This window comes from Chelmon rostratus, chromosome 20 (assembly GCF_017976325.1).
Source record: "Chelmon rostratus isolate fCheRos1 chromosome 20, fCheRos1.pri, whole genome shotgun sequence".
NCBI classification, from domain to species: domain Eukaryota; kingdom Metazoa; phylum Chordata; class Actinopteri; order Chaetodontiformes; family Chaetodontidae; genus Chelmon; species Chelmon rostratus.
In genome coordinates, this window is record NC_055677.1 from 945349 (window position 1) to 961898 (window position 16550).

Here is a 16550-nt window from a genome sequence, read left to right on the forward strand (position 1 = left end):
CCACTCCAGTCTCCTCCCATCTCGCTCCGTGACTCATACCACTTCCAACTTTTACCTTCTCCCTCCCTCCTCCCTCCTTCTCTTTCTTTATTTATTTCTCCCCTCCCTCTGTTCGGCTGTTAATGGAGCAAAGCTGGGATTCCTTTATCCCTCCCTCCCTCGCTCGCTCCCTCCCTCCCTCCCACGGTCGGCTGTGAATGAGTTACGTGTTGAGGGGAAAACTCTTGGATGACTTGGATTTCGCCTGTGACTCTCCTGTCCATCTGTCTGACTGTCTGTCAGTCAGCGTGTCTGTCGGACAGTCTGGATTTGTTTAGTCTGGTTGCTGTTCAGCTCCAGTCAACATGACATCATGGTCCATGACTGTGCGGTCTCGCCTTGTCGCGTTGTGGCGAAGCGGCGGCGGAGTTTGGAATGAGCAGGAGATTCCTGCACGGGTCGACCGTTCGGATTCCTCTGGCTCGTCTTCTTCGTCTTCTTCGTTTCTGCGATAAAACGTTCTACCTTCAGGTTGTTCACGTGGTCCACGTCAGCTACCTTTCTCTCTTAAAGAAGAACCCAAATGAAACCGGAACCTTGAGCAGTTTCTCCTTGAGCAGCCTTTAACAAACACCAGCTCCCATAAGCCCTCAACTTCACCACTTAAATGCCGATTTAACTCCCTTCACCTCCCACCGCCGCCTCCTCTGTTAGCCTTCAGTAGTTTGTTCATTTTGAACGTTTCTTTCACGTTTATCTAACGTTGTGTGTCTCCGATATAAAAACATGGTTGAAACTTTGATGTGAGGGTCTTCACTGACCTAGTCCTTTTTCCAGACCTTTCTACCGAATCTACAGACTTCTTCAGGCGTCATGACGGACTCCGATCACGTGATAACAGGTGGTCCTATACGGAGGGTGGAGATGATAACCCCTGTTATCACATGACTTTCAGACAGCTTTCAGATCAGTTTATCTCTTCATGTCTTTTCTTTATGTTGCGTTCTCTGTCCTGCAGATGGCGTCGTGGAGTTGACTGAAAAAAAAACACAAAAACCTTCCAAGTCAGTTTGGGAAGCACGACCTTATTAGGTGATCATGTTATCTTTGTTATCATCATCATGAAAAGCCCCAGCTGTCCTCCCACACCTACAAGCTTCTCCAGAAACTTCATTTCCCATCAGCCCACTCTTTCCTCCTGGAAACACTGAGCGTCACTGGCACCGTTTGTCATCATGGTTGTTTTCATTGAGAAGCTATCCTCAGGGAAGATTCAAGAACGTCCACATCTTCAGCGGCGTTGTTGCACCAAATGTCATGTTTACGGGCTTCAGGAGGTCTTTAACGTGGATCTCAGGGCGTTTCTGGATTGGATTCTGTTCTGATGATTAGGGGGATTAGGGTTTTTTTAAGGGGTTCTAAAGCTCCCATTACAAAATTGGTTCTAAAATGATTCTTAGTTCCAAAGATGGTCCGTTTTACTGTAACTCAGCCAAGGCTGTAAGGGATTAACATGGATTCTTCAGGAGGTTCTAACAAGCTGCCCAATAAAAGTTTTAAAGGGTTCTTACAGGCCTGAAAATAGGCCCCAAATCTAAAGGGGTTTCTAAATTTAGAAAGGACAGAATTCGAGAGGTGATCGAATAGACAGGAACCGTATGAAGGAATGTGAGAGGTCCTGAAAAGGGAAGAGGTGAGGTCAAGGTTCTCAGGTCCAAAAGGTCTACTTGGGTTCCTGTACTCTAGTGGGATTGTAAAGGGTGCTACAGGGATTTCAAACAGGTTCTAAAGAGACACTAAAATGGTTCACTTTTAAGGAGGTCTCGGGATCTTGAAGACAGTTTTTTGGGTTCTGAAGTGGGTCTGGCTGTACAGAGTTTATAATGTTTTTGGGGGGAAGGGGGTTCAACAGGCTTCTAAATGGGAACATGGTTCAGCATAGAATTTCAAAGGGTTAGAGGGCTAAAGGGTTCCTAATGTTCTCAGCAGGTCTAGGGTCTTGAAAGGCAAACATACAGTAAGTGGTTCCACATTTGTTTTTTTTTTTTCAGGATTTAATGACTTCTAAGAAGGTTCTAAAGGGTTTCTAATGTTTGGAGGCAGTTTGGGATATTAAGAGGAACCAATGGGTCTAAAAAGATTCAAACTGGTTTCAAATATTTTAAGAGGGTTCTAGAAGGTTTTCAAAGTGGAACCAAAGTGTTCCACATGCAATTTTAAAGAGGTTTACTGGGTTCTGATGAGGTTTTAAACAATTTCTAAGGACAATCTGTGACACTGTAAAATCAAAAACTGGTTCTTGGTTTTGTTTGCAAGTCATCCCTCCTCCCCCCTCTCTCTCTCATTACATCACAGTGTCTCTCACCCCCCCTCCCTCTCTAACATGTGGTCCGTTAACGTAGAGAACCCAGAGACCAGAGTCAGGTCTGACTGTAGAGGAAGCAGAGTCGACGCAGACTTACACACCGAAGCTTCCTGTTTTAATCAGACGTCTGGGATTCTCCCTCTGCTGCTATGACATCATCACTGCAAGGGAGTGTGTGTGTGTGTGTGTGTGTGTGTGTGTGTGTGACTCGTCTGCTTGTCTACAGGTTTTTTTTTTAATAACTCCAGCTCATGCCTGTGTGAGGTCACTGCTCGCTGACTTGCCTTATAAAGGCGTTGCTGTGTGTATTATGGAAATTAACTTGTCTGCACTGGTGGCTTCTTTAAATAACTCACAACCTGTGAGTCATGAACCTGTCGTAACGCCGGCAGCAGCTCTGATGCGCTTTTTGTTTAAAGTCGCCCCCGGGGCTGAAAAACCGCATCCAAAATACATTCAGAAAGGCTGGAAAAGTACAAGGGAGCGCTTGGTTTACATGGACCTCTTCAACCCTGCCTGGTCCATCATTATGGCCTCATGTTGTTCAAAACCACAGAACTTTATTTAAAGTGATCCCAGAGTTTCCACAGATACTAAAACGTCAGGCTGAATTTTGGGGCAGTGTGTCTAAAATGATGCAGCAGACGTGCAGAATATTTCCATCTGATGGAATGATTTGAATATTTCACTCAGTGGAAACATCGTGAAGCTTCAGTGAAGAGCTGAACACAACTCACGTGTTTTTTGTTTTAACTTGAAGCTAAAACTTCAATTTCAAGATTGAAGCTGAGTTGAACTGGAAATGTAAGGAACTCTGATGAAAACTAAATGTGACCATTCAAATGAAACCAGCAACCAGAGTGAGCTGATTCGCTCAGGTGCTCAGGTGTGAGAGCCTGACTTTGTCCTGCATTCATCAGCATCAGACTGGGAGGCTGATGAAGAGTCGGGGCGTCCGGAGGGGACACGTCTTTCTGAGGGACTGCTGCCTCTGCTGTCAGCTCTGCTTCGACAGGTTTCACCTCAGAAACGTGTTCGCGCTCTTCGTCGAACTGAAGCTCAAACACTGCCGGACGTCTCAGGTGTGACTGCGTGACGGACAGGTGAACACACGCTGACGCAGGTCCAGTGCTCAGGCCTGTCACACAGCTGAATGCAGATTGAACTGCTCCACCTAGTGGACATGAGAGGAATCTCGCTCGCGTGACCTCAAAGTACCTTTACACACCTCCCACCTCCCACTTTCTTTTCTTCTCTCATTCATCTTTTTCTCTTTAGTTTATTTCCTCTTTTCTTTCCTCTCTCAGTCTCTCTCCATTTCAGTTCCTCTCTCTTGTTCTTGCTTTCTTTCTTCATGTCTGTCTATCCATCCGTCTTTTTCCTCTTCAGGTCACCATTTTCCTCCTTCCCTCCTTTCTTTCTTTCTGGTAGGTGAATGATGTCTTCCTCCTCTTCTTCATCTTCTCTCTGCAGCTTCATGAAACACTCTGTGAAGGTGCAGACTGATTTACTGCCCTGCTCTGTGTGTGTGTGTGTGTGTGTGTGTGTGTGTGTGTGTGTGTGTGTATCTTTAACCCCATCACAGCAGCACTTTCAGTGATGTGGTCGTGTCGCTCCCTTACCAATCAGATGAGGAGGAGGTGATGATGTCACTGTGGTGGGTGAGGTCAAAGGTCAGAGCTGTGGACATGTGGAACCACATTTCAGGCCGCGCTCACGAGCGCTTGGTCCAGTTCTTACTGTGTTCACCGTCACTTCCTGCCAAAAAGTGACGGAGGAGATCGAAGGCTGAGATGAAGAGCCGATGCTGTTTCTTCTTTTCTACGTCCTGAAGCCGCGCAGACGAGGTGATGAAGAGGAGCTTCACTCTCTTGCAGGCGCAGGACTAACCAACAGACCTTTCGCACTGGTGCTTTTGCACGTGAGAGTCTGCACCGCCTCCAGGAAATAGCCAGGGCCTCGCAGTCTGAGAGCGACACTGACGACAGCTCCAGGAGCTCCCTCGGAGCCGGGGTTAGTCTGTGCTGACAGGTTTTCCCCTCCGGGCTTACCATACCTGGATGCACTCTCCGCTCACGCTGTTCGTTATTAGAACCCCGTGTGCTCGACTCGACTCGACTCGACTCGACTTCGTGAAGGACTGATTGATTTCATGTGTGCAGGAAGTTATCAGGTGTTGGGAGGATAACGAAGGTTTCAGTTCCACGTCGCGTTTGTGCGTCTCTGAATTTTCTTGATATTTTTGTGTGAACTCAGGTACGACAGGACAGCGCTCTTTACCCGCCTCCAGGTAAACATGATGGATCTGGGTTGAGACGGCTGGTCGAACGGATCCTCTCAGCTCCCACGGCTTCTTCTCAGGATGGAGGAGATGAAACTCAAAAGGAATCGATCGATACGAGAATCTTCATTCCAACCCGTCACAGAACGTCGTGAATGCTGTGAGCGAGTCAGAGGTTCCCTGAGCACACGCTCTTATTTTGAAAGCAGAAAACGGAAGGAAGTATGAATGATTTTCTAAGCTGAAAACACAAAGAGGCAGAGAAGACATGAAGATGAATTTAAACTCACACACACACACACACACATTAACACACACACACACACATTAACACACACACATTAACACACACACACACACACACACACACAGCAGTTCGAGTTTTCATTTCCCTCATTCTCGTCTTCAGGCTTCGTGTGTGTTTTAGAGCATCCGGACATTTTCCAGACTCAGACCTCTGACACCTCAAACCATCTGAGATGATTCAGGGCAGCTTCCAACACACACACACACTCACACACACACACACACACACACACACACGCGCGCGCGCACACACAGATATAAAACACATATGACTCTACATGTAGAACAAACTGTGTGAATAAAGAACCCGAACAGGCTGAAACCCTGTGAGTCAAATATCTGTGTGTGACACTCATCTGCTGTTAACCTCTCTCTCCCTCTCTCTCCCCTCTCTCTCCCTCTCTCTCCCTCTTTCTCTCTCCCCTCTCTCTCTCTCTCCCCCTCTCTCTCCCTCTTTCTCTCTCCCCTCTCTGCCCCTCTCTCTCCCTCTCTCTCTCCCCTCTCTCTCCCTCTCTCTCCCCATCTCTCTCTCCCCCTCTCTCCCCTCTCTCTCCCTGTGTCTCTCGGTGTCTCTCTCTCTCCCTCTTTCTCTCTCCCCTCTCTCTCCCTCTCTCTCTCCCCTCTCTCTCCCACCTCTCTCCTTCTTTCTCTCCCCCCCTCTCTCCCCCTCTCTCCCCTCTCTCTCCCTGTGTCTCTCGGTGTCTCTCTCTCTCCCTCTTTCTCTCCCCCCTCTCTCCCTCTCTCTCCCCGCTCTCCCCTCTCTCTCTCCCCTCTCTCTCCTCTCTCTCTCTCTCTCTCCCACCCCCCACCCCCCCCCTCTCCCCCTCTCTGGTTCCTGGCAGTGTCACTGTGTCAGATTCGAAGTATTTGGCAGCAAACCAGCATCATGACCTTTATTGTGAAGGAGCTGCTGCGTGTTTGAATGGTCATACTAAACATGTTACAAACTAAACGAGGTTAGAATAAAAATCTGACCTTAAAGTCCATTTAGTTTCAGTCCCAGCACATGATCCGTCCTGCAGAGAGTCGTAATGTTTTGTTCATAGTCGGTGATCATTATGTGTCAGACAGCAGGCACCGGAGCGCTACCTGCTACCTGCTGATGCATTCAATGACACTGCAGCATGTAAGACGTACAGGTTCGCTGCTGAACATCAAATTCTTGACATGTCGACATGTCAATGATTGAAATCATTGACATGTCGGCTATTTTATGTGATTTTCTTTTGTTGTAGCAGCGTACTGATCCAGCACGAAACATCCGAACAGGTTCATCTCTGCCGGGACCGACGGCCGGACTCCCATTAGCCTCCTGCATCAGATCTGGATCCAGCTTTAAAGGGCAGAGCACAAAGTAACAGTTACTTGGATGTAACTGTTCATTATTGGAGTCAGTTACTTTCATCTTGATCCTGATTGATCGCTGGCTGTTGGGATGCGGGGACGCCTCCTCAGACCTGTTTTCCTCGTCCCCTTGTCGGTGTCCTTCCTGTACTGAGGGGCACTGTGGGGATCCTGGTGAAGCTTTGGATGGAGCTGCAGGTTCAGGTTGGGGAACAGGTCCGGGTAACTTCTCTTTCTCACTTACAGGCTCGTTTAGAGGAGACTCTGCTCTGCTCCATACGTCCTGTTGATTGATGATTGATGCAGATTGCGCACAAAAATCTCTCAGTGGCTCCGGCGTGTGATGCAACATCCTCAGAGCTGCACTTTGTGCCTTTTAAGGGCCTGAAATGTTGAAAAGACATAAATCTGCGAAGAATTTTTTTCAGTAAATCAACAAGTTTCACTGTTTATCTAAGTGCTCTTATTCAGTTCTCAGTAAGCTTTGTGAGATACAGTCAGGTCAGGATCACGTGCACAGCTGGTGACTCACTAAACTGTGTTTATTAAAGGAATCGGGGTCGCTGCTTCTCAGGAATTTATACAATCTGTTTGATTTTTATTTGTTCCAGCTGATGCTCACATAAGTAATTTAACATGTGACTGTGTCTCCGCTCAGTTTACAGTCATTTCCATTTAAAAAGTCAGTAAAACACTTTACATTAGTTTAACAGTGTAAGTCAAACAGACTGCACATTAAAATATAAGAGAGTTATGTGTTTCAGTGAAAACCCTGCACACTAAAAAACATCCGACACGACGGCAGCAGACGCGTTAAAGACAGAGCGCCGGCGAGCGTCTGAGGGTCGAAGCCGCTCGCTGTGATTTTAATGGGTCTCAGATATTAACGAACACCTCGTCAGCGGCTGGGATGAATGTTTTCGCTGATGACGCCCTCCTTGTTGTCTCTGGACACAAAGGTTCCTGCTGCTTTTGTGCTGATAACAGTCGCTGATAAAGAGGGGTCCTGGAATTACCTGCACTCTGATTATTAGTTAAAGGATAACTTTCGTTTTTTACAACCTGGACCTTATTTGTAGCATTAAATACGACCATTTACTCCCCCAGACAACTTTGGTGGCATTTGGAGTCGTTTTGAAGAAATTAGCCCCAGAGGAGCGGCGCGTATATCCGTATAATGCGAGTACTCGGGGCATCCATGCAGCCTCTATATAACGCATAATCTGCAGAAACTCGTTCATATTCCAATATTTTGTTCTGATATGCTGCTGCTATTCCCCTCTGAGCCGGCTCCAAATGCCACCAAAGTTGTCTGGGGGAGTAAATGGTTGTATTTAATGCTACAAATAAGGTCCAGGTTGTAAAAAACTAAAGTTATCCTTTAATGTCCTTTTCCAAAGAAAGTGTGACTGTGGAAATTATTATTATATTGAAATTATCAAGACAACCAGCAAACATGGAAGAAGTGTTGGAGGTGTCTGTGGATCAGATAAATGGAAATGGTAAAGTTACTAAAAGTAGTTAGTTAGTTTATTTGCTTCAAACCAGTTCATGGAAAGGTTAGTCATATTTTTCAGGATTATTTCAGGGTGGTCTCAAACTTTGGATGAAATCACATCTTTTAATTTGTTTAATAGAGACATGGGCTGTTTGGGGCAGTATGATTACACTTCAACGTCTCACAGTATTATTTCTGTCCACACACACCAGGCAGAACGTCAGGTAGACCCTTTCAGCTCCGCAGACTCTCATTTGAGATCAGTTCCCATCAGCCTCATCTCACCTGGACTTACAGAACCCTCCATACCCAAACACCTGCGACTCACTGCAACTCGTGTTCTCTCTGCTCATTTCAGTGCATTCAGAGACGAGGCTGTCTCTCCGCGGCTCTTCCACTGTTGAGGCGGTCGAGTCAAAGGTCCCGGTTTTCCCAGCACGCTCTCGGCCCCGTCGCGGTCCGAACGCCCACCTCGGCGGATTAGCCGGACCGTCAGAGAGCTCCACGCCCACCATGACTCTGCAGGACGGCGAATACACACTCACTGAGCCTCTGCCGTGTCACCGCACTTCATCATCGTAATCACCGTTATCAGCGCCGCGTGCACGAGCGCCTTCGTCCTCTCGGCGCTGACGCAGTTCTCAGAAACGGCACTTGTTGGTGAAGAGGGAGAAGTGTTGAGAAAGCTCCTGACCACAGCGCAGATTCAGGCCAAACCGCCGTATGCGATCTGTCCAAACATGACAGGGAGCTGGGGAAGTGATGTGAGAAACAGAGAGGGCGGAGGAGGGAAAGATAGTTAGGAAACCATGAGGAGGAGGAGGAGGATGTGGTTTCACAGCTGAGGACACAGAATCTGCTTCAGTCTCTGAGAAGAAGCTGGAGAAGCTCGTCAGCAGGTCTGATCTGATCTGATGTCAGTGAACTGTCTTTTCACAGACAGCTGATCTAAAGACGAGCGTAACGGGCTGTGCATGAACGCGTCTGACTGCAGCTTCAGTCTGCAGCTTCAGACTGCAGCTTCAGTCTCCAGCTTCAGTCTGCAGCTTCAGTCTGTAGCTTCAGTCTCCAGCTTCAGTCTGCAGCTTCAGTCTGTAGCTTTAGTCTCCAGCTTCAGTCTGTAGCTTCAGTCTGCAGCTTCAGTCTGCATAAACTGAGGTTTGTTGGCGTCTTCCTGAATTCATCCAACACGTTCGAACTTTAGCTTCAGTTTTCTGAGCTGCAGATGAAATATCGCCTCCCCGGAGCAAGGCTGATGTAAACAGTGACGCACAACAGGTTTCCCTCAGCGCCTCTTCTTCTTCTGCTCATCGCTTCATCACACACACACACACACACACACACACACAGCGCGATGACTCACTGCAGGTATGGTCCACCTGTCTCTGTGATCTCGGCTGGCATCGATCGGCCGTCTTCACCTGTCAGCTCCCTCACATCTGCTCTTTCTTTTCCTTCATAGTTTCTCTTTTACTGCTCATTTGTCCGTCCACTGACCCGTCTCTCTGTCTCTGTCTCTCTCTGTCTCTGTCTGTCTCTCTCTGTCTGTCCCTCTCTGTCTCTCTGTCTCTGTGTCTCTCTCTCTGTCTGTCTCTCTCTCTCTGTCCCTCTCTCTGTCTGTCTCTGTCTGTCTCTCTCTGTCTCTGTCTGTCTGTCTGTCTCTCTGTCTGTCTCTGTCTGTCTCTCTCTCTCTGTCCCTCTCTCTGTCTGTCTCTGTCTGTCTCTCTCTCTCTGTCCCTCTCTCTGTCTGTCTCTGTCTGTCTCTCTGTCTCTCTTGTTCTTGTGTTTTCTTTTTTTGAATCCTTCTTTTCCTTCTGTCCTCTCTCCATCGCTACCTCTTCCTGTTTCTCTTCGTTGCCTCCCCACCTCTGTCTCCCTGTCCTTCCCTCCCCGTTGTCCTCTCTCTTCGTGTATCCGTCCTCTTCCTCACACACCTCTACAGACGATGGAGAGATCACTTCTTTGGATCTGAAGCTCTTTTTGTCATCAGTTTTTCTCTTTTACTCACTTTGTGAATCATCGCTCTCCAGAGTGTGTGTTTGTGTGTTAATGTTTGACTTCTCTCTCTCTGAAGACGTTTGAGTGCTTTATGTAACCGGCACACACACACACACACACACACGCACACACACACACACACAGTAAGCTCAGGTGTTAGTTGTGTCTATAAGGAGTCGGAGATTCAGGCCTTAAAGGTTCAAAGCTTCATTGTTGATCTCTGGCTCAGAGGGTGATGACGTCTCTCTCTCTCTCACACACACACACACACACAGGTTTTCATTGAGCCTCTGACTCAAAGGAGAAAGTTTAGTCGCCGTCGACTCGCCATCGATCGCTCGCTTCAATCTGAGATCTGCAGCAAAGAGCAGAAACCTTCGTGTCCACCTTCAGTTCTCTCCTTCCTGGTGTCACAGTCAGTGTTGAGTAATGTAATCACCTTTTTCAGCAATGAGTTGTGTGAGGGATTGCAAGAAGAACTTCGGTGGCCTAATTACAGTCACTTGGTGTTTGGGGGTCAGCTTGTTCTTACTGGTAGTCTGATGGAGGTCTGATGTCCTTCTGGTCTTTGCGGGCAGCAGACAGAACTATAGAGCACCTGCTAGCCCGTCATCGGGGCTTAGCCTCCTTAAAAAACGCTCACTTCACCTGTTCTCTCCTGTTAGCGAGCGTGCTAACACTACTAGCGGGAGGCTACATTCTCTGTGAGCACTGTGAGGGCATGACTTGACGTAGGGGCTAATGCTAAGCTAGCTGTTGGTCAGTAAGCTGCTCTGAATGCAGACTGGCTGCTTTGAAGCTGTTTAAATGCACTTTTAGAAAGAGTTGAGCTCAGGAACAAAAGTACTGTAACAAATCACTTTTGTAATAGTAATTAGTGAAGTAATGTCATTACTTTTTAATTGGTAGCCAAATATGCAGCGTGTGTGAATGATTCCAGTTTCCCCAATAAAGAGAAAAAATATCTGGACTGGAAAAAAGGTTAAAGAGTTAAAATCAGTGTTAGACATTAAAGTTCACGCACACAGACTCAAACACAGGAGGCGCTCCAGGACGCCGCTCGTCGTTCATGAAACCATGGCTCCACCCACCGTGACTCAAAAGCCGGCGTGTCGCGCACCAGTTGAGAACGGTTCAAGTCAAGCAGCTGCTTTCGATGAAGCAGACGTACACAGTTGTTTTCGACTCCGCTCGACTGTGAAAACCAAAGAAAATGTGATGGTCAACTGCTCCCCGATGACAGAACGGTAAGCAGCTACCAGGACACGAAGAAGAAAACCATCATCGTCCTGATGGAAACGAGCATTGTTTACTCAAATAACATCATGGCCGCACTGCGTTCTGGTCCGTGTCCTGTTCCCACATCTTCTGCTGTGCTCTGTTTTTATAATTATTAAATGTTGGTACGAAAAGAAGCCTTTGGATGTTTTTTGCAATCAGGTCGGATATACTGACGAAGAAGAGGAGTGTAGCTGAGCAGAGCACGAAGACGTGTTTGGGGATCTGAAAAAGACGTGACCTGAGCTGACTGCAGGTGTGTCTGTGTGTCCAAACATCTGCTTTGAGCTCCTAATCCTCCTCCTCATCCCGGCTCAGCCCTCTGGGTGGACTCGCATACTTTCTTAAATAGTTTTACTTGTGGAGAAAAAGGAACCAGGCTGGCTGAGCTGCTCTCTGAGGAAGAGTTCATCATTAAATCTGTCGTCTTTTCAGAGGGGCTGTCTCCAGCTGTTTGCCCGTCGCAACAGTCCAGTGCTCCGCGCCGCATGGCAGCTTTCACGTTGAAGGGATGTGTTCGCCCTCAAAGCTGCGCCCCCCGACAGCTACAATGTGTTTTAATAGCTCTTTAAATAAAGTTGATACAAACTGACATTTCATCCATCGACAGGAGAGAAACTACAGCGTCGCTCATTTGTTTGAACACTTCAAACGACCTCCGTTTACAGTTTCCTGACAAGCCGCCCTCGTGGTCAGATGAATGAAAAGTCTGTTTTCTCTCAGCGGAAAAGATGGAGGGGGAGGAGGGCGCCGGGTTCAGAGGGTCAGGGTCTGCGCCCTCGCCTACAGGGCGTCATCAAACCTGGGGTGTTCACCAGCTCCTCAGGTAACATGTCAGATGTGGCTCAGAGCCAAACATCTGTGGATGAAGGAGGGCGTCTTCATCAAAACATCAGCAAAAACAGAAGGAGGAGGCTGCCGAGAAGCAGTGAGACAAAAGACGAAGAGCGTTAATGAGGACGAAGACAAATGTGTCAACATCACAGATCTGTTTACTGCAGCAGGAGAGAAGAGCAGGAGGAGGAGCAGGGAGAGGAGCCGGAGGAGGAGCAGGTAGAGGACCAGGGAGAGGAGCAGGAGGAGGAGCAGGAAGTACTATTTTATGAAATACTTTGAAAGGATCTCTGATCATGGAGGAGTCAGTCAGGAGCGAGGGGGTCCTCTGGTCCACTTGTCCTCAGCACCTCTGCCCTGTTTTCGGGGGATTAGTCCAGTTTGCATATTTAAGGGAACTGGTGGATGGTGGACTGGTGAGTGGTGTTCAACCAGGACTTTAGGCTTTAATGGAGGTCCCCAGGTGATCCTCAGCTGGTCCCCAGGTGGTCCCCAGGTGGTCCTCAGCTGGTCCTCAGGTGGTTCCCAGCTGGTCCTCAGCTGGTCCTCAGGGGGTCCTCAGGTGGTCCCCAGCTGGTCCTCAGCTGGTCCCCAGGTGATCCTCAGGTGGTCCCCAGGTGATCCTCAGCTGGTCCTCAGCTGGTCCTCAGCTGGTCCCCAGGTGATCCCCAGGTGGTCCCCAGGTGATCCCCAGGTGGTCCCCAGGTGATCCTCAGCTGGTCCTCAGCTGGTCCCCAGGTGGTCTTCAGGAAACCCCTGACAGTTTTATCTCTGGCTCTGAGAAAAAGACAAACAGCGTAGATGAAGTCTGTTTGTGTAATAATCCGTCGTGACGCTCGTCAGACTTGATGTTTGATCAGTGAGATCAACGACGTGTGTGTAGAACATGTGTCTGTGTGTGTGTGTGTGTGTGTGTGTGCGTGTATTTGTGTGCGTGTATTCGTATGTGTGTGTATGTGTGTGTGTGTGTATTTGTGTGTGTGGTTGTGTGTGTGTGTGTGTGTGATCACACAGACAGACAGGTTATATAAATGAGACGTTTTTGTTTGTGTGTCTTAGAGGGACCTGGGTCTCCGTTGTTGCCTCTAATTGCTGTTTTGCACAAACAGTCTCTGGTGGAAACTCAGCATTTTGACCCACGTTTGGTTTCTCTGTTTAATTCTTGCTCCTATTTATACTCTGAGTTCTTCAAACATGTCAGCTCTGGATCCAGACACTCACAGGTTTCAGTGCTACCGACACAGAGAAACCACAGCGGCCCGGTGTCGCCGCCTCTGCTGCACATTATTCTCTCCACATTTCTCTGTTCGATGGCTGCATGCGTTGAATTATTCATCCTCACATGTAATTTGAGCAGTGTTTACGTAATATTATGTATTTTTGATGAGTTTATTTCACACCGAGGCTTTCGTCTCTTGACTTTGTGTGAAACAAATGAAATATTTTGCAGAGTGTTTGTCTTCACTGCAGTTTGTGTGTGTATCAGATTATCTTTGATCATGAAGCGTGAATGATCTGAATACATTTAGAGGAACTGTCATCCTGAAACTGCTCTGAAACACAAATCATCACAAATTAATTTGGAGAATAAAGGCGCTTCAATCAATAACAGTGTTGAATTATTGACTTGAGATGAGACGGTAATCACCACTCTCAGGTCTGCGCGCTAAATATATGACCACAGCCAACAGGGGGGGTTATGTCACTGGGTTATATAAGCTTCTATGTGCTGCTAGCTGGAGTTTGTTACCTCTCTGGTTCCCTGTTTCCAGTCTTTATGCTAAGCTCAGCTAATTGGCTTGTGGCTGTAGCTTCACATTCACCGTACAGACACAAACACATGGTTCCCTGCTGGAAACTGAGGAGGTGACGGAGTTCAGGCATCTCAGGGTCTTGAGGGTGAAGTGGAGCGGCATCAGCGGTGATGCAGGAGTTCCAGCTCTGGATTTAAGAACGCGTGTTGCAGATCTCATGAGCTTTGACTGAAGGACTCAATACAAGCAGCTGAAATGAGCTTCCTCTGTAGGTGGTCTGGCCTCAGTCTGAAGGATCAGGAGTGAGCTCAGAGTGGAGGTTCTCCACCTTGTCAGGTGTCAGGTTCAGATCAGGGCGCCTCCCTTTGGTCCAGTCCAGCTGTGCAGACGTCACGTGGAACTGAAGTTTATCTGCCTGGAAGCTTTTAGCCGTACACCTTTAGCAACACGTGCTGAGGGTTAGCACAACGAGCAGAACGGAGTGCAGGTCAGTTGCACCGAAACGCCGGAGCTGGATGACCCGCCTGCGTCCGTCAAACCAGTTGTTTGCAGCGACGGACGGAGGACAGCGTGGCGGTGTCGTTCCATCAGTACGTGAATGCAAACACAGTCAACGTGTTCATTTTACTGCTTAAAGTGCAGCTTTGAATATTTAATCACAGCTAAGGTGGAGCTAACTGAAACGCTCATTTGTTATTAATGTAAAGCCTGAGAGATGTTCTCACTTTCACTTCCTGTCGGGACCTGTTGCCTTTTAGCAAAGGGTTTGAAATGTTCCTTGTGTTTACACGCCGCCCTTTATAAAACCTCTTTATAAAACCTCTTTGTCAAAAACTACAATAATGAATCAGAAATGAGTGAAATGCTTTCTGCCTTCTCCTGCGTGTGATTCTGTTCCAGTCCTGCAGCTGCTCGGTGCTGCAGACTAACGGAAACCAGACGATCAGTGACATGAACACACAGCTCGTCTCTCTCCACGGAGGGAAAGTCACACGTCGTCTCAAGTTGCTTTTTATTGTCGTTTTATGTGATTATTCGGACGTCTGTGTGTGTCGTCGCTCCTCTCTGCTCTCCGTCAAACCAGCAGCTTCTTTTCTTCTCGCATCGCTTCTCTGATTTTTCCTCTCCTCGCCGTTTCCTGTTTCCTCTTGTTCACTGTGTCAAAGCAAAGCAAGCTGAGTGACGAAGAGCAGGCGAGGAACGACGAGATCCTCTTTAATGTAAAGGCAGGTGAACAGAAACATCTGTGTGTGTGTGTGTGTGTGTGTGTGTGTGTGTGTGTGCGTGTGTGTGTGTGTCAGCCCCCCCCCTGACCACAGTGAGGTCGCCCCTTTAATCCTGGTCTTTGATGACTTTGTACAGATCAAACAGGACACAGCAGCTACACTGTGGATCACACTTTTACTGACGCTGAGCCATTAGTGTGTGTGTGTCAGAGCATGTGTGTGTGTGTGTGTGTGTGTGAGTTGGTGGGGGTTATACAGGGACAACCTGAAGAGAGAAGGATTTTTACTACAGCACAAACGCTTCGTCTTAATCAAACATTTAAAGAAACAGTTTGCAAACGTCTTCATGTTCAGACAATCCAGAGATACTGTGGGTTCAGGGTGTGTGTAGCCTAGCTTAGCACAAAGACTGGGAGCAGGGGGAAACTGCTAGCGTGGCTCCACATTTCAGGTCCAGAGTCTGATTTACATGTTGAATCTCATCTGACTCGTCTGCATGTTTTCCTGATTTTTCAGATTCATTTTACTTCCTGTCCGTGTGTGTGTGATGAATAACCCCCTTTGAAGCGCTCTGATCACAGATTGAACGGTTTAACACAGATGTTGAGAACACACGTGAGGTCACGAGGTCGCACACACGTACGCACACACCTGGACTGACATCAGTCTGCGACCACAACAAGGTGTCGGCTGCAGTCACTTTCTTTCATGACTCAGCAGAGATCAAACACACGTTTCCCACACACACGCATCTGATCTGTGCTTTGATGACTCGACACACATCAGACAACACTCACTCACACACACACACACACACACTGCTACACAGAGAGAAGTCCTGACATCACTTCCTGTCTGGCCTCTGTTTCAATTTCTTTCATTTGCATCTCTGAAAGAGTGAAACAGTAACTGTCCCTCAGAGTGGACAAACAGTGTGTGTGGAGCTCCCCAAGGCTTCGTCACTGGGCCTCTTTAATTCATGTTCACATACTTTCTTTAAACCAAATAACGCTAAACATCAAAGTCAACTATCATAAAGCAGATGACACCTAAGTTAACAATGCCCGGGTTACAGGTGCTCCAGCTCAACAGACACACCTGAAGTGATCGTCAGCGCTCAGTGTGAATCTCTGACTTTAAAAACCAAAAACCAGCTCGGAGCTCAAAGACTAAGATCCTGACACCATGATCCACCACCCAGCACCTCCAACACTCACTGATGGACATGTTATACCTGAACATGTTTCACTGTTTCACAGAAGGCCGTGTGCATGGACACAGATCTGATTGTGAAAAGAAGGATTCTGGGGTGCTGATCAGAAGTTCTGGTCTCACTGAGGCCGGTTCAGTCCAATCTCATGTCATTCAGGGCGGCAGCAGGTTGGTCTGTGTTGGCCTCCGGCTCAGAAACCAAGTACAGTTCATTTGGTTTGGGTTCTGTCTCCACAGACAGTTTAGAAATAATGATAAATAATTTTCAAGGACATTTTACCAGCAATGAGTGAGACAAAACCAGTAAAACCTACTGCAGAATCAGAGCGACGTAATATTCCAGTGACAACATCTGTTAATATTCATATACAGTATGCAATAGGAGGAGGACCACCTTAAAACTAAGACCATCTTAAGCAATATAAAGAAATAAATAAGTCAGAAACAAGTAAACACACACACATCATTCTGACGG

General features: G+C 47.6%; 1 protein-coding gene across 3 annotated transcripts in view; it reads left to right on the top strand.

Annotated features, from left to right (window-relative positions):
- Window positions 1-16550, top strand: part of LOC121623616 (NACHT, LRR and PYD domains-containing protein 3-like) — a 377011-nt gene that overhangs the window by 309175 nt on the left and 51286 nt on the right. The window lies entirely within an intron of this gene.